The following is a 19,858-nucleotide window of genomic DNA, read 5'->3' as shown; positions in this document are numbered from 1 at the left end:
AGGTCATTCGCTGTAACTGATCCCACGAAAAAAGTCTTCACCAGTTGACACCTTCTCAGAGGCCAAGTTCAAAACTCTTGAACATTCTTTTCCGTACCGGTTTCTTCAATCTTTCCATTTTGTGAATTTCCTTTTGACCCGTTTGCTCAAGTTTTTCGTCATATACACAATTTTTCAATCTTTCTTTACTCTCACCTTTACCTCATATTCATCAGCAATTATAGCTTCGCGATCAGAAACACTCTTTGCGTACAGTAGATTGTAGCAGAAAGAGTCTACTATTAAAATAACTTCCACGCGTGTGACCCAGACTTTGCCCTAATTTGTGGGAACACTATCTGCGCTGACAGTCAGCTGAGATCTGTGTTAATTGTTTCTTTACCTATCTTCAGCTCAAAGGATAACACGTACGATCATAATCAAAGACGTAAAAACACAAATAGGATGTGCTATTCATACACTTCTAAGTTACTTCCGTGTATAAAATTTTTTTCTCACTTCGGAAGTAGAAATACTAAAAAGAAAATCTCAACGCCGAACGCAATTTACAAAAGATCATCTTTATACGAGTTCAACCAAATCATTAGAGTTTAACTATTAGAAGTTAAAAATGGTTCAAATGGCTCTGAGCACTATGGGACTCAACTGCTGTGGTCATCAGTCCCCTAGAACTTAGAACTACTTAAACCTAACTAACCTAAGGACATCACACACACCCATGCCCGAGGCAGGATTCGAACTTGCGACCGTAGCAGCAGCGCGGCTCCGGACTGGAGCGCCTAGAACTGCACGGCCACCGCTATTAGAAGTTAATTCCACACGTTTCTCAGCAAGTCCGCTACTATTATAACCTTCTGAAGTGGAATCATTACAAATCTCTGCATTTCACTAAATGCTGCGGATGCACAGAAAAACTCGGCACGATACAAACGACATCGACATCATGGACTTCATGATAGCAGTAGGGTAGTATGACTGGCGAGTGCCCCTTTGTCTTGTTTTGATTAGGTCTTATGTATGTACAATACACACACTCAGATACTGTTACCAAGGGGACCGCACCTATTCGTCATCACCGATTACAGGTACGTCCAAATTTATGGTATATGCAGGGCTTGGTCAGAAGTGAAAAATCACAGAATGCTATTTTTTTCTAATCGCTTGGCCAGCTGGAGCTCCCACTTCTGACTTCCATGTCTAACTGCCTACTTTAACATTGTATACGAGAATCGCCCAGTGCAGTTGTTGATCGTGGTTTCGATGCACTTCACTGCTCATGTTGTGACTCCGCAAGGCATAACTAATAACCAAGCTGCAAGGTTTTCAAAGGGCACACTATAGCAGTATGCTACATTGTTCCCCAAAGAATCGAGACTAGATCCATGCAACTTGAAGCAAGCACAACGAAAGACAAATACAAGTGACAAGATCTGTCCATTGATTTCATCCTTTGAAAATCAAGTGAACTCTTTAGTCACGGATTCATCTTTTTTTAAAAAAATAAACCGTATTAACGAAGAATAATTTCCATTTCGTGGAACAGTGTAATGGAGTAATTGATTAATATTTAATACTGAACGGTTTTTCCTTTTAGTTGGCCTGGAAACCGGGAATTACAATGCCTTCGGGCTCAGGGAAAAAAACTTTTGCCATAGCTAAGAGCGCTAAATAAAATAATCTGCTTCCAAAGCAGTAAATTTAACCAGTTAACTTCCGTTAGTATTCAACAAGTATTAAATCAACATTACTTCTTTGGTTCTACTCTGATGGAACGCGCCAGACCCATCACATCAATCTATGAAAATGAAAGAGTAAATTTTATTTTAGTGTAACACAATGTCTTCGTGACAGAAAACGTTATCTGAATGGGCAAGTTCACAAACAAACATTAGGATCAACTAAAAAGATCACTTAAAATTTTATTTTCACAATTAATAAACGGATATACGATGGGTTGGTACCTTAGCTCGCACATCGACTTGTCACCACATTGAATGAACAATTTGTTCACATTGGATGCTGTTGTGAAAGCGGGAGGGACGCAGTACATCAAAACTGCTGATGTTTGATAGTTTTCTCTGGTATTGTTTCACATCTTACATATTTAAGGGTTAGCAGCTGCTGTACTTACCTTTCTGCAACCTAAAATTCCCTCAACCCGACCTAACTGTTCTATGAGCAGACAGCATACTTTCAGAAAATGGGGGGGGGGGGGGGGGGGGGGAGAGAGAGAGAGAGAGAGAGAGAGAGAGAGAGAACAAATTAATATTGCACGAACCAAGCACTTACACATGTGTAGTCAGTATCAAACATTATGGGGCAAATTGGACAAAACAGTTTGGCAATACTCATTGACAACAAATCCAACTCACACTTTCTACTAATTCTATCCCCCTCCCCTTTCTTTCCAACAGAGACAAGCAAAATGTACAGTTGGTTCCTCCAACAGCAATGCCACACCATCCTTTTCTCCTGCACTGGGAGTTCCACGTAACTCAAATCTCTCTCTGTTCTTAGTGAGAATTTGCTCAATGCACCAGCAGGTGAAGTTCACTATGAAACTATTCAAATTTGTTTACTCTACTTTTACACACATTGTTAATGGTACTTTTTCAGCCCATTCTGAACTAACAGTTTCTTAAGTTTCACTCACTACAAACAATAAGGGGTACTGATTTTATTAATTGCCTGCAACTTTTGTTAGGTACCATTCAGTTAGAGAAAATCTGATGGGGAGAAAAGTAGTTACTAGTTTTACAGACAAAATTTTCTTGTTACTTTCAGACTACACCTTTCCTACCTCTTCATGTCCATCATTCAGAAGACAAAGCGTAACACAGCGCAATACAACCCGACCAAATGAGGCATTACAGTTGTTGAGAGACTAACCCCTTAGATCCAAGCACATGTTATTCATCCAGTCCAGCAACAATGATTTAAGTTTTCAGTGCTCTTCCTAAATCATTTCAGGCAAATTCTGGGATGTTCCCTTCAACAAAGACACAGACAACCAACTGCTCTATCTTCATAAAATAATAAATAGTCCAGTACTCAGATAATGAGCATAGGGAGAGCAGATGCGATAATTCTGCATTGCAGCTCATGGCAAGGTCCTAATGGAGGTGGTTTGCTGTTGCCTACATCACCCGTTATGATGTGTCATGCGTGTAGCTGTGTCCTGTGGATGACAGTGATGAGTGCCATACACTGCAGTGTTGGATCTGAGTTGTCATGGATGAAGGGGAGGAAGAGGGTGAAACTTAGTGCTGGCATGTAGCCCATTCATCTTGAAAAGCACTCAAGAGACTGCCGAGTCTAACATCCCCATCCAATGGATAGATCACCACCAACAGAATTACATGTTCTCACTTTGTGAGACACCACACAGAGGTTTGGAATTTAATCCAGGACATTGACACAAAGACTGGTGATTGGAAACTCTGGGTCATCTCCTCTCCTCCCCTTGCAGGTCAAATACTGTCAGTGAAAATTTCATGACTACTGGGATTTGGAACAGCTTACTTCAGAGTCTAGCAACCTCGGCTGTGGAGGCGATTATCCACATACAAACATTTGTTTGTATTTTATGTGAATTTATAGTTATGTTATTCATTTTTATTGTATTCTGATGACAAATCCTACTTCACAGTGAGTTGACACCTGAATGAATAAAATGAAATTAAAATATGATTCTTACACTAAGTTGATTAAGCAGTTTTGGTCCTAGTCTGCTAACCACAAACAACTAATTCTTAAACCACAGCAGCTAGGTCAAACGGTCAAACACACACAACTGATGCTCTGTGCCAGTTTCACTAAATAAAGTTTTCAAGGTGTGTTGGGGGGGGGGGGGGGGGGGGGAGAGAGAGAGAGAGAGAGAGAGAGAGAGAGAGAGAGAGAGAGAGAGAGAGAAAACTGTATTATTAAATCCCAGCTGCTTTACTTTTTAAAAGAGAATATTAACAACTTTGTGTTACCACTCTGAGAACTAAACCATCTACCATTATCCTTCGATATGCATTCTATAACATACAATTTAAGTAGTTAGAAAAATCTTTGTTTGAGCATGGGTTTATCTCTTACTAACTGTGGAGGAAGTAATGCTTCGTAAACCCTATGCTCGGAACGTCATTAAACAGAAATCACTTCACCGAATTTACTGCAAAATAAAAACTCTCTCCAAGTAGGATTACCCATCATAAGACTAAAGATCCCCCTGAAAATGGTAGTTCCCGAAGTGGACCCAGAGTACCTCACTTGCTTTAGTCAAGAAAAAAATTTTCCATAATAAATGTCTGGTGGAGAAAGTGGAGAAGTATGACCCTAACCAATGAAGACGTAACAAGTATAATATCAACTCGTTAAGGGTTGGTGGATAAAATCCGAAAGTCCTCAGTTTTTTTGCTGTTACTTATAAATTGTGCCACCTCCGGCAACAGTTCATCAATTTGGAAAAATCCGAAGATGCATTATGGCTCAAAACACGTGTTAAAGTGTACATCTACTTGTTCAGCAAGTTCGAAAGGTTGGAGAAAGGCAACAGTACAGTATACCACTCCCTATAGTATTATGACTACCAAAACACTGTTTTTGAAATAAACCTTCAGGTTGAGGACAGTTTTACCTTCTTTACCTCATTTACAGATCCATCTGCACCAGCATCACATTCAGACTACTAAAACAGTTTATGCCATACAGTTTAGTATATTCTACTGCAGAATTCATTTGAAGCTGACAGAGATTCTAGAACCAGAAGTTTTTTGCAAGCAATCAACACAGCATGAAAGCTTTATCTTTAGTATTGTGAAACAAAGGAAACACACAGGCTTAAAATATAAAGTATGCTGGTCTGATAATGCATTTTATATAAACGGGGCTGATGGCTCAACCTGGAAACACTGTGTTCTACAGAACTTTTAACAGGGGAAAGGGGGGGGGGGGGGGGGGGCTTTAAACTAAATATTTTATCTTAGCGAACTTCCCCATCTTTTTTATGGTAACTACTGCAGGTAGTTCATCTACTAGTATTCTGCACAGTTTCACATGAATTTAATTTGCTCCTGACTGCAATTACAATTAGCATGTGCACAGTCTTGACCCCTCTCATAATTATTTAAAATAATATGTGGTATACTAACTACTCTCAGTCTGTACAACTGATTAGCCTGTTATCAATGAAAAACAAGACTGCTTTCTTCGTCTGCACTCCATATGAAAATGAACTATTAAGGGGGAACAATCATCTTACTGAAGTCATTTACCATTGTTAAAGTAACTGCCTCAGTTAGATGAATTCAGTGAAATGACATTCAGTTTCTTTTTTTTTTTCTTTTTTCAACATTTGTTTTTATGATTAGAAAAAACTGCACATTATCAAAGAATATATGAAAACAAATACAACCCACCAGGTACTCAGTACTTCTATACAGATGGATTTGTTTTTAGTTAAAAATGAATGTTTCATTAAAAGCTATGATCTTCTAGGTGTGCCATTAAACTATTGGTTACACCTCACTGTTGACTAAAGAGGTTTAAAATTCTTGAGAAGAAAATCATATTTCATGTGCATATTCATTACTGAATGATGAATGTTTGCTGTTCAATAATAAAATTATGTCTGAAGAAAAATTAAAAAATTCTAGTTAATTGTTATCACTGTTAAGCTCATCATGCTTGTTATTTCCAAATAAAGGAAGTACATGGCATTGTATCATTACACTATCAGCATAGAGTGCAGTAGTGAAACAGAAAGTAATATAAATACAAACAGCAGAGGGGGCAAACTTACATGTTTTATCAATTTTTATTTATTTATTTTTTTTTTTTTTGAGAATGTGGCATGTAGCCCCTTAACTTCACATAATTACCATACATGTAACAGTGCAATTTTAGTTTTACAGCAAGCCCATTATGGCACCAACAAAAAAGATTTGTAGTAAATGATACAAATAACACTGTGTGTGTCTATAATTACAATAATGATTGCAATCAATAAATGCAATTTTTCCACAAATTTAATGTTCTGGACTACTAGTAATCAGCATGTACACTACATGTTTCACAGATTATTGCTGTTTTTTGTCTAGCTTGTGGGTATCATAGCACTTAAAACCTTTACCTGTAAATTAACTACTGCCAATCCTCTTTATTAAAATAAACTATTTGCTCATGGATGGTAAATCTAACATCTCTGCTCCCAATACATGGAATTTATAGTAGTAGTTGAACATCTTTAATAGACTTGAAACATTATTTCCAAACTATTCATATTTCAGTGAAAACTTAACACTGTAACAAACATTGTAATTGTGATCTTGTTAGCTATACAAGTTGAAAATGCAGCTATATAAATGTAGATAAAGTATATCTCAGGCAAACTACAAGAGACTACTTCAGTAAATACAAAAATGCAAACAGCTCTCAATGTCTATCATTAAGCATGTATGGAAGCATAGACAACAGGCCAATTTCAAAATGTCATTTTGTCAATAATTTCCACAAGAGCAGGTAAGCAAGGGGATATCTTCCTCCACATATAAATGAGGATATGTTAATAAAATATTTCACAGTATTATGTAACTCAAAAGCTAGGTACTGAAGGCTATGAAATAGAACTTCACGTTTCTGTCTGCTGACCTGCAAGCTATCATCCTGCAGGGACAGCATAAATACAACTATGCACTAACATGCTTATTTCTAATTTTAAGCAAAAGATAGCACAAACAGCATGAAAAGTTTTTTTGCTACTGACTACTCATGTTTTATGGCTATTTCCTTTCAGGTCTCAAGTAGCTCATTTCAAAATAAATTGTATAGTAATTCTGATACTTCAATTCATAGTGGAATCATCTGAAATACAAAACTGCTCGTCACCTAAGGCCATTTAACATCAACAAACTCAACAAGGATAAAATATCAGTCAAAGCAAGCAGTTCTCAATCTTGTGTTGAAGATTTTACCTCCAATTAGACAAAAAGTAGTTGCTCCATTAGGCAAGTCAGCATAATGTTAGATGACAACAGCCACTTGCTTCACTGATTCCCAAATCCACCTCAGGCATATATCCCAAAATTTTATGTTAGTCCCTTTCCAGAAGCAAACCATTATTAATGAGCATAACATTATAATGATCAAACCCCTCATTTAAGCCACCACAGTTCTCAGGTGAGTTAGGAGAGGGTTTTTATTTTTGCACAAAAATGTTTCAAATTTACATTTCAAACAACATTCAACAAGCATATGAAACATTTTATCAATCAAGCTGTAAATGCATCTAGCAGTCCAGTGTTGATGTAATGTGCCACAGTGCTGTAGGACTCCAGTGTAATCATGTTCATCATTTCTATTGGATTTTCAGCCCATAACAACTTGCTAGTGTTGGTCTATTTTCTACTTATTTCTGCCATCGATTTATTGTGTTTTCAGTAGTGTATACAATTTTTTATTTTATTTCTAAAGATAAAACTATATGCCTCATTCCAACTTTCACTGATTTACTAAGAGGCTTTCTTTCTACAGATAAATCGCGATGAGCTATACAGTTTTGTATTTCAGTAGATACTAGTGATACCACTGTATGCCTCATTACAACATTCAGTGCTTTACCAAGAAGCTGTCTTTAACCAGAGAAACAGGAATGAGAAAGGAAAGGCTGTAGCCATACATATTTTGTTGTGTACTGTTTAATGAAAACCAACTTGTGCCAATAGGAAACAGCCCACTTAAAGTATAACAGCATATATGGTGCACTCAACATTTGCCAGCTGTGCTCTACCTGTAAAGAGTGTGTGTGTGTGTGTGTGTGTGTGTGTGTGTGTGTGTGTGTGTGTGTGTGTGTGTGTGTGTTTTATTGATGGGAGAAACCCTACAACTGTGTGCATGCATCACAGGAGCATTGCTTCTCCAGAAAACTGTGTTCTGTACACAAGAACACACAACTTTAAACTTTAGCAACATAAAAAAATGTTTTAAAATCTGTTGCCACATACTTAGCAGGATTACATCACATCTAGTAACATTACAACTGCACTGCTCTATTAGTAAGGATGTCAAAGCTGAATAAAAACTGACACTTCAAAAGGATTTATTTATTCATTCATATGAAAACTTTAGGAACTGTAGGCCAATGTGCCAGATTAGGTTATGATACAATTTACTCTGGATAAGTTAAATATCTTTTCATCTACAACACAGGGCAGGCACAAACTTTTTCAACAACATTGTATTAGAATACACACCACTTTTAAACACACAAGTACATAACAGAAAAAGCTGTTCCTCAAAATGGTGAAATTTGTTACAGTCCACAGTTAGATAACAGTATTAAAAACTCAATTATTAACATATTAACTGCACTCTCAGACAAAGAGAAGCATCATGTTATACAGGTGAATATAAGAAAATATAATTTTTATTTTTAACAGTAAGGTCAAGAATATTTTGAAAAACAAAGTTGAAATGGTAGTTTGAATTGTTTAACCACATAAAAATGTGCTAGCTTTTTCCTGTTCAGTCTACTAAAACTTGTCAAAACTTTATTTAAAAAAAACATAAGCAAAAGCACCTCTTGCAAGCTTTAATGACACTTTTTGCTGCCTTATACTGGATTTCAGAATCCACAGCAAAGAACTACAGTTGAAACATTTTTTTGGCTAATTTAAACACTATAACAATTGCAAAAGGCCCAAAATTATTTTAAGTTACTTCATATTTCAAATGGATGCAGCCTGATCTCTGTGAGAAAATTAAATTTATGGAATGTTCAACGAGATGAACAACTGTCACTGCCTAGTAAAGCTGGAACATAATATGTGCACTGTTCACTTGAAGATAACTGTTGGACCCAGAACACACAATCTTCTGAGCAATCATCCCACTGGTGAGTCAAATTCGTTAGTATGAATGCAGCAATGCAAATGAAGTTTATTATCAGGTGGCGATAGCTGTAATATTTAACGATGCGCAGACAGCTTGGACATTAGCGCCTGGGGAGGGTTAGTCCTGGAATTTGAAAGGAAGCATCCATGGCCTTTGAATGAGCAACTGCCTGCAATGACTGAGGAAAATTACAAAAGTTCATTAGCATCTAATTCTAGATGGATATCCTACATAATATTAGCTCTTGTATTACATATCTATCTTGAATAACAATCACAGTAAATCAACTTACAACTTTATCCCAGTATGAAATATAACTACCACAAAAAACTTAAAAGTTTTTATGATAAAGACCTTCCCCTTCAATTCTCTTTCTGGAACACTAACTTTAACTGTATGTTAAACAAGAAAACTGTATATAGTAAAATTTTATGCTGCATATGACTGCCACAGAGAAGCTGAATAAATTATTCACAGCGACTCTGAATTGCTGGAAATGTGTCTTGCACAAGAAAAGTTTTAACAAATACAGGTTGCTGTTTTACCAATAACAAATTCATAGTTTCAATATCATGTCAGTACTGACAATTCTTCTCTTACTATATATTTGTATAAATTGTTCTTATGTATGCCCATATGGTTACAGGAAGGAAACTTTAGCTAGAATTTTACAAAAATCCGTAAAAATGCAAAATTAATGTGTCATTTCATTGGACACTTGCAGTCTCATGCATTTCCATTTATTCAAATAACAGCAACTCGGCAAAATACAGCAACCTGGTCAGTCATATGCAACTACACATTGCCAGCACTTTTCTTGGCATCTGTGTACTACTGAACAGCTGTTTTTGTTTACTTGGGAAGTTCACACATTGTGTGCAAAACTGTCTTTTGAAGCATCAGTTTTTGCAATGCAATTTAATATTATTTACTTTTTTGCTACAATAGTTTAGCTAAGAGCTTATAGCAAGCAGTAAGTCTACAGTACCTGTAGACAATAACCTATGTCAGTGCGTCTCCCCATAACACTCATGCAGCTGTTTCTTTTATTTTCTTTTAGCTTGTAATATATTTTCTTGTGCGCTTATCTCTCACATATTTACATAAAACAATCTTCCCCCCGTTCCAAGGTTGTGTGCCGTAAGTTCTTGACCTCTGCGTCCCACGTTCTCCCTCGCTATGATAAATTTAGCTAAGCGATATTTTTCATTCATGAATTGTGTCATTCTGAAGAACTATTCATTTCATTTCAAGTAATTTTTAAGGAACTATATTTTGAAGCAGAATTATTGTAAAAGCTAGCCTGATTGCATGCACAGGGAAACAGCATCTGCAGCAAACTTTTTCGTTTTATGTACCAAATAGGAAATAGTAGAAGCTTGCCTAGCCTTCCGTATAAGCGCTACTTTTAATATAAATGTACGTGACACTGTTTATAATTAAATGTAAGAATGATCCTAGAAACTTACTTACACCATACGCACTTTAAGCTACCTATGTACTGTTCCCAAGACATTGCATGCTATTTGCAGAAAAATACCAACATTCAAATTTGCTATCGTTTGGTATTTGTTACTTATGCGTCAAAGGCATGCGAATTTCTACAGTCATCTTTTTTCTACAGAGACATCTAGTGGCAGAAGCGGGAGGCACTCCAGTACTATAGATTTGCCTTCGAATGTGATCAGCTGATTGCTATTTTGTGCTATAGTTATAAATTTTTATTTCATAACGCTCAATACAGAAAGCATTTAACGCCGTAACATATACTGTGATGGAACCAGAGTTATGCAACCAAAAGCATTTAAACGACAGTTTTTCTTTTTTTAAATGTACGTACTGGATTAAGGAAAAACTTTATTCCTTCTCTACAGACAATCTCTTAGGCACGAAACTTCTCAGACCAATATTTATTTGTTGTTTCGAGTGCGCGTTTACTACCCTAACCTGTGAGCTTAGTATAACACATGAAATCTTCAGTGACGTTCGGAAATGAAATTTAAAATATATTACAGCATCTCGTTGCTCCACAGTCATTAAAGCCACGTGTGTTCACAGTGTCACAGGGGTGAGTTTCGTCACACGATGGAAGCGAATAACCTACATTAACCTACTTTCAAAACTCACTACGTTATAACCAAACGCATTAACAGAACAGTGTTTTCCTGTGTTGCTAACATGAATGAGATGCTCACGAAAACGTCCATGTGCCGGTTGCCATACCATGCTCTAACGGGGCCATTAAATTTCAAATGTCAGTAACTGCACCAGCGATAGAAAAAATGGAACTGTAAAGGTGTAAATACGTTAGTCAAAATAATGATTTTTTTCACTCACCATGATCATTTTATGCCATAATCTATCGACTACTTCATTCCCATCATAGCTGAGAACAGGCTTCTTCACGAGTACGAAACACTCTTTTTTTTTTTTTAAACTGTATCCCCACTCTTCAGTCGTGTCACGAACGTCCTTCGTCTTTCACTACAACGACAATTCTTCTAAAAATTCTCGCAGGCAGTAGTGTGGCGCAGCAGTAGTTTAACTCGCTGCTGCAATGTTTGTTGTGGAGAGGACCACTGACTACGTAGTCAAATCAGTATCTTGATATATAAAATTCATCGTACATGTGCCTAACTTCTCTGTTACGCCAAGTGACTCTAAACTGTCCAGCAATTTATTAACAATGTTCTTAATGCATGAGTTTCATTTTACTACACACTCTTAAACAGCTGCGTTGCTCCACAGTGCACTTCCAACCCGCGTAGTGTATTTATGGTAACATCAATCAACCACGCAATGGACCAATCCCATCCTACCAAGCGCTCTGTAGTCACCCATAATAGGAAATGTTGATAATAGTAGAGACGGTGAGGTGCTCTCAATCGTCTTTTACGAAAAAGTGGGCAAATTTACAGTAGGGAGCATTGATATTACTGAACAACATTAGACGAAGAGCGACAGGGAATTCTCGTTATTCGCCTAACATTCCAACAATTTTCTCTGTGAGCAATCGTAAATCATTTACTCATTGAAGTTATGAACAGGTAAAAAGTATTCACAATCAATAAAATTGCAACCTTACAGAAAACAAATACAAATCTGTGGTAAAATTAACGTAAACACCGAGAACAGTACGGTATTTGTGAATAAAGTAAAGTAGGCCCCCTGCTGTAATACGTTAGAGAATTTTTGTCAACAATATTACAGTATCATGTGACTGAATCGTGCCTGACATTCGTTTACTTAATACGTAAAACCTGTTTTAATGTCAACATACGTAATACTGACGTCGTTATAACTGATCAAATGTTTCATTTTATGCAAATCTGTTATAAAATCTAAGACATTCATTATTCTGATCGACAATATAAAGATGTTACTTCGCTAACCCTAGCAAAAAAAGTGTTACCTTCTTACCGGTATGCAACATGGGCATACCCAGGAGGAGGGGGGGGGAACGAGCGCAGCTCCCCCCCCCCCCCCCTCCTGGGTATGCCCATGTTGCATACCGGTAAGAAGGTAACACTTTTTTTGCTAGGGTTAGCGAAGTAACATCTTTATATTGTCGATCAGAATAATGAATGTCTTAGATTTTATAACAGATTTGCATAAAATGAAACATTTGATCAGTTATAACGACGTCAGTATTACGTATGTTGACATTAAAACAGGTTTTACGTATTAAGTAAACGAATGTCAGGCACGATTCAGTCACATGGGGGGGGGGGGGGGGGGGAGCTGCGCTCGTTCCCCCCCCCCCCCCCCCGTAGAAGATATTCGCAGTTTTTCACTAGTATACTGCTTTATTTAATAAGAAATGCTGTATATTGTCTCAAGTCCTTGTTTCCTGAGACTAGTATGACCTGCCCCCCCCCCCCCCTAGTTCAGATCCTGGGTACGCCCTTGGTATGCAATACAGCTAATTCGCATGGAAAGTAATGAAGTGTAGCTGGACTGTCTGAACACGATTATGTTTAGAATGCCCAACGAATCTTAAACTTCATATTAAATGGAAAAGTTTTTTTTTTTTTAATGGAAACATCACATGCATTAGTGCTAAAGCTTGCTCTTTATAAACGTACTGTACTTCAACGTTACGTTAGCTATTACATACAGTATATGTACACGTTTGCGTGTACAAACATGAAATTAGGTTTGTCTGCATGGTAGTGAAAGCTGCTGAAGCACAGAGTGGCTGAAGTGTTGCGTTCAGATCATAAAACGAGGTACTAGCAAAAGCAAACAATGCTGATGTGCAAATTAAATTATTTGACTGCAGTCAGCAACGAAAATTTAGGAAAGATATTTTCGAAACTACAAAAGTCATACGAATTAAAATCAACTGTGACACTGATACTCTCATCGAACAATAACAACAAAAATAGTGCGACTATTCCTCCTTGATTCTGTCAATGCCTGCATAATTCTGTATAATCCTCAGGTATGAAAGATACGAAACACTTAACCCTGCTGTTCTGTTCACTTTTACTTGACATATATACTGTTCGGGTCAATATGACCCGACATATCAAAATGCTTTAGAAACATAAATTTTGGTACAGTTTTAGCTATCGACATTGTTGTTCTATTCCAGTACCTTGTTAGTAATAATAATAATAATAATAATAATAATAATAATGGTAATAATAATAATAATAACAATGCATACAACTTTATTGAGGGATATTTTTCATTTAAATATGCACATAAATTTGAAACAACAGACAGTTTCCATTACAGGCATTCAACTTAGAAAGCACTACAGTTTTTCCATACTTCTATTCTTATTGTTGACAGTTTAGACGTAAGTATTGACATTTTCTAACAACAGACAGTTGTCATTACAGATATTCATCTTAGAGCACACTACAGTACAGAACACACTACAGTTTTTTTATTACATTCCAACATAGAAAGCACTACAACTTTAGAATCCTCTCTTCTTACTGATTGTAGTTTAGGCACAAGTATTCACATAAATTTGAAACAACAGAATTTTCAATACAATCATCTTATAAAATACTACAGTTCTTTTCTTACTGCTTGCACTGTGGACACAAGTAGGTTACATGTTTCTTGCAAATATGTTTACTACATTTTCCACACACCATGTTTGTTTTATTGTCATTACTTGATGGACAGAACTTACAGCGTGCACGTTTTGTAGATTTTCTTGTTGTTACCGATTCTGACACACCACCCACATCATTCGGGTTTTGGATGCTTGTGACCATTCTCAAAGAATCTTCTGTTCTTGGGAAATGCGTTCTTGATGCAATATGTTCTTTTATCAGTGACTTTCCAAGTTCCTCCAAGAATATTCTCCTTCTAGTCAATTTGCTTGCATTCCAATTAGGGTCAACCGAAATCCACAAAACGTATGCATTATAAGCAGAAACATCAAGAATATTGTAGAAAACTATCATTGGCCACCTATTACTTTTTCGTTTGCATGTATATGTACCTAATAACTGATCAAGCGTGTCTACAGCACCTTTGGTTGAATTATAGTCCAAAATCATTTTTGGCTTCTTATCAGCCCTGTCACTGATTTCCGCATCATGGTGGAGAGTGCTCATAAGTACAACATTCTTGTGTCTCTTAGGAATATAATTAACCACAGTAGTGTCATTTGTGAAGTAAAATGAAGAGCTGTGTACCTCCTTGTTGGTCATTTTGTGTGGAAGCTCCGGCTTATTTTTCCGTATAGTTCCCAACATAGTCAATTTCCTTTTCAGAAGCAGCTGCCCCAAATTGTACGACGTAAAAAAGTTGTCACACGTGATATTCTGACCACGTAACTCAGAAGTGAGATCAGATACCACCCTCATTCCCTGATTTCTTTCTGGTGCCGCTCCACTCACCTTTCCTGTATAAATTTGGGCTTTCAGTACGTATGAAGTTTTGCTGTCACACATGGTCCATATTTTGATCCCATATTTTGCCGGTTTACTTGGGATATACTGCTTGAATGGACAGCGACCTCTAAATGCTACTAACTGCTCGTCAACAGTAACATTTTCTCCTGGATTATACAGTTTAGGAAGGACCTCTACCCACTTCTCCCAAATACTACGAATTGCGGCAAGTTTGTCAGTACGTCGTCTTTCCTCTCTAGTAGATTTCTTGTCAAATCGCAGGACACGTGATATCTTACAGAATGTTTCATGAGACATGGTTGCTCGAAATATGTTTCGCCCAGTATCTTTATCCCACAAACTTTTTGTAGACTCCCCATGAGATCGATATACACCCGCTAGGAGTAAGAGTCCTAAGTATGCATGGAAAACAGAACCATCAATATCTGTCCACTGTTCACCATAAACTCGCTGCCCTTCAATATTTGTCATCTCTATTATTTCATTTTGAAGCGCTGTGTGAAATACTGCTTCAAATGAACATTTTACATCAGATATTCTGCTGACTGCATACCTGGTAACTCCTGGGGTACTCTTGATGATGTTCGAAGCTGGTAGGCGACCATGTTGTGCTGGTGGATGCAACTGCCATTCTATATTCCCATTTTTAGAAAGAAAAGTCTCTACACTATTTTGTATGGGCTGTGGACTGTCGTAACTGTCATCGGAACACTCGCTTTCAGATGCATTGCTGATGTGATCTTCAAACTCAGAAAGTGATCCTTCATCTGGTGAGGCATTTACTATTTCTTCCAACTCACGATCATTCAATGGTCTCATCGCCATGGTGTCACAAGTCAAACTGGGCAGAAACAAAGCATTCCAATTATTGAGAACTGCCAATTATTATTTCCTGGGGAAAGCAACAAACAAGCCCATTGTTGTGAACGCATGGAGCTTTAGGTGATTGTTGAGAGTAAGTTGGAATGATGCAGTCACTATTCCCACACAACACAACAAAAATAATTTTCGCCATTTCCAGATTTTAGAAATAAATACGAGTTACACTAAACATATTTGTGTCGGGTCATTATGACCCGAACATTACATATGCAACTATTACAGTTGAAGCCCAAACTTCTTAAACTTTTTTAAAACCTTTTAAAACACATGCTGCTCATCCATTTTCAGACAAAGTCACAAAGTTTCATAAATATATATTGGTATTTACATAATGTAAAATAACGTTCATATTCGTTTCGGGTCATATAGACCCGAACAGAACAGCAGGGTTAAAATACGGTACGTTGTATTTTCATTTGTGGGAGTCCTCTCCACTGCAGATTGTGCTCAGCTGTTTATTCCAACACAATGAGAGTTAGCTGTTATGAAAGCAACTTTCAATTACCTAATTACATGTGAAAATAATTCAATCCCAAGTTCGTTACAAACAGGAAAGTAACTTGTTATTTGTATCTTTAGGTATTCCTTCATTAATCCCACGACGATGTGTTCTCACCCTTAGTAAGACCCCCCCCCCCTCCCTCTCTCTCTCTCACACACACACACACACACACACACACACACACACTCACTCAATCGTTTCCCAGTAGACACTACCTTTCTTACCTATTCGCACAAGAAAATAGTTCTCACCAAAATTCACTAATTCCACATCATTTTCAGCTAAAAAGAACACTATTCCTTTTGTGACATTAACGGGCCACCAAGAGAAATAACTGCAGAAAATGAACAACAAAACTTGAATAAAATATAGTCGTTTTTTTATACAGATACTTAGGTACTAGTTCACGTGTGTTCAAAACATTGACGTTTAAGACAACGCTACCACCAATCACTTACACCATTTCAGCTGAAGTTGAACTTGCAAAAGAATAAGTTAAATAAATGAAAATCTGGGTGAACGATTTCTCTGGTAGAGACTTGTACAAGCTTTCAGGATTCAGGGCTTTGGTCTATGAAGCAAAAAAGTCTGATGCTCGGTTTGACGTTTAAGAACTATAGGAAGTTGACTGAACAGTGTAGCAAAATGAAAAGACAAAAACAAAAAATAATTGTGTGTAATGATTGGCTTCAGTTTCACACAGGCGACTGTTCACACGATAAACGAGTCTTTTACTTTCCCAGCGTTTCTGTGTTTTTATCCAGACTTCAACGCAGTTAGAATAACACTGTTTTCTTCTCACATTAATTATTAAACGCACTGGTGATACTCGACAGTGCTTAAATCCATGAAAGCTAAGGTTCTCAATGTACTTCACTATTTGTCATACGTATCTTGTTTCGCCAACAGGAAGGAGGAAAGGTTAAAGTTTAGCGTCTCGTCGACTTCGAGGTCATTAGGGCGGGGCACCAGCTCAGCTGGACATCAAATTCGGCCGTGGCCTTGTTGGACCAACCATACTCACGAAACGCAGTGCTTGTAGGCGAAGGTGGCTAACTCACATAGTTGTGATGAGGATTCCCTACGTCGTGGAAGCTGATGTCTCTCTGTACACCAGCGACTAATGTATCTGCGTGTATACTCTGTACACAACAGTAATTGTACCATGCTCCGACAGTTCTTCCTGTCAGATTTAAATATACGACTGGATAGAAGTGTTAACTTGCCTCTACGAATAATTGAATCAGTCTGACTTCATGGAAAGTGGAAGGTAATCCTGAGGACAACCACAGTAAGCCGGTTCACGCCAGAGATTCACGTTTTCATCTGAACGACCTACCATTAATGCCAGCATCATTCAAAGTCGTCTGTATGGTCTAATGATTCACTGTTTAATCTGATATTACCTGGATATCCGATGCAGTTGATTTTGCACTTTTAATTGGCCCATTTTGTGTGAGACTAATTATCCATCCCGAGCTGCAAGTTGTTTGAGCTGCATTGTTTCTACTTTTATTTGCAGCCGCATCGAATTCTTCTTACTTTTTAGCAGTTGACCCTTACAGAGTTGAAACGAATAGAAAGTTATTCTCCATGTGTCGAAATTTTTTATCTTGTCGAAACAGTAACATTTAATTGTCTTGCAAGAATATCGAAGGTTCTTTCAGCTGAGGACTTCTTGCTAATACTGTACTGTTCCGCCGTATTTTGTACTCGCATATTGGTGCTTGCAGCGTTAACAGCCCACTAGCGATATTGAAACAATAAAAACGTAGGCCTGGGAGGATAACGTTGTGTTTTAGGACTTGAGAAATGTAGTAGTCCCAGCCAGTATTTGTTCCTTATCATTTTGTGTTACTTCTTTAGAAAAAAAAGAACTGCAAAGGGTTATTCTTCCTTCTTATTTCCTTAAGAATGACACCACAACTTACTAAACAACAGTACCTTTCCAATAATACTGCAAAGACTTCTAACCATCGAAAGGGAGGCCCACAATAAACTAAAACTACTAACTGGCCAAACGTGGGGACTAAGCCCCACGATATCAGACGCTCGTACACACCTTCATCCACCCCATCCTCGCGTATGCAACTGCTGCATGGTTTTCCGCCCATTCGAAGTGTTACTAGTCCTTTCATATCATGAATATCATGACTCCGCCTCTCTTTCCTTATCCATTTATCCTCCACCATTCATTTCTTGTGCCAGCTCATAAATTTCCAAAGCTTCTTCAAACACCTGCGACCTGTTTTACCATTCAATGACTCGCAAAATCGAATTCCAACGCTCCATTGTAACCCTGATCCTTGAGAATCATGTTCTTCTACTGTGGTCCACTTCTCTTACATACCTACACAATCGACATCCCTGCCTAGGGTAATTTTAACCTCCTTCCGCTTCCAGACCATGAAATCATACCTGAAATCAAGCCATACAATCAACTGTAACATACCCCACCCCTTCCATTCCAAATGAGAGTCCCAAACCACCACTCCTGCATAATTGCAATCCCACTTGCCTCCTACACAGTCTAAAAAAAATTAAACCTCGCAGCTCCTACATGAAACTATTCGCCAAAACGCTTCTCTAAAGCTGCTACAAAACCGTCAGAGGCAGCATTCGCAGACCGAGTTGTAGGACATAGTTTACAGTAAAGCCGGTAAGTTTCAACACCAATACTTGAAAGAATATTAGCAAGCCACTGCCTGCCTTGTATGTGATAGGCTGAAAAGTGTGCCCACAGCTGTGCAAAATAGTCAAGTCCCCAAGCTGTGCGTTGAGTTCTCGGAACTTCAATGCACAGGCAGATGTATAGTGTTGTGGCGCCGGTCCCGGTAATAGGAAGCGATGCTGTTATGATTGTTTGGAACTCCAAGAGTCTTTTCATACCTTCCATAAGTTGTTGAATCTGTTGTGCCTGAAACTGAGCGACTTGTGTGATATTTCTGGCGTAGCCATGGCGTACACAAATACAAGGCGGAAGCAATGACTAATTCGAAGCAAAAGCCCTAGCGGATCACAGTACAACAACAAAATGCACTATGTACACTGGAAGTAGTCTCCTGCCACAATTCTGTAAACGAGAAGATGTTAATTCACTCAGATGGTTCAAATGGCTCTGAGCACTATGGGACTTAACATCTGGGGTCATCAGTCCCCTAGAACTTAGAACTACTTAAACCTAACTAACCTAAGGATATCACACACATCCATGCCCGAGGCAGGATTCGAACCTGCCACCGTAGCAGTCGCGCGGTTCCGGACTGAAGCCGGCCGGTGTGGCCGAGCGGTTCTACGCGTTTCAGTCTGGAACCGCACGACCGCTACGGTCGCAGGTTTGAATCCTGCCTCGGGCATGGATGTGTGTGATGTCCTTAGATTAGTTAGGTTTAAGTAGTTCTAAGTTCTAGGGGACTGATGACCTCAGATGTTAAGTCCCATAGTGCTCAGAGCCAGCCGGACTGAAGCGCCTAGAACCGCTCGGCCACCGCGGCCGGCAATTCACTCAAATACTGGTGTGCAACGGCTAGAACTGAATCAGACACAAATTTTCTAAAATTAAACAGCACCATCAAAATCTTTTTTCTCATCGCCAAATGTTATGGCGCTTAGCATCGGCGTCAAACGATCTGTCCGAGTGGTAGACACGGGTACAAAATATACTTCTACTCAGGAAGGTGCACGAGAACTAAAACATATATCAAGTATGGAATGA

General features: G+C 38.1%; 1 long non-coding RNA gene across 1 annotated transcript; it reads right to left on the bottom strand.

Annotated features, from left to right (window-relative positions):
* Nucleotides 1-8,072: 8,072 nt before the first annotated feature.
* LOC124721756 lies at nt 8,073-11,956 on the bottom strand. Its single transcript, XR_007006389.1, has 2 exons — nt 11,215-11,956; nt 8,073-9,055 (listed from the first exon to the last, which is right to left on the bottom strand). It is a non-coding gene; the product is annotated as an uncharacterized LOC124721756 (long non-coding RNA).
* Between the last annotated feature and the right edge of the window lie 7,902 nt (nt 11,957-19,858).

Source organism: Schistocerca piceifrons, chromosome X (assembly GCF_021461385.2).
Source record: "Schistocerca piceifrons isolate TAMUIC-IGC-003096 chromosome X, iqSchPice1.1, whole genome shotgun sequence".
NCBI classification, from domain to species: Eukaryota; Metazoa; Arthropoda; class Insecta; order Orthoptera; family Acrididae; genus Schistocerca; species Schistocerca piceifrons.
The sequence above is the reverse complement of the archived record's forward strand: the minus strand, read 5'-3'. Positions and strand labels throughout refer to the sequence as shown.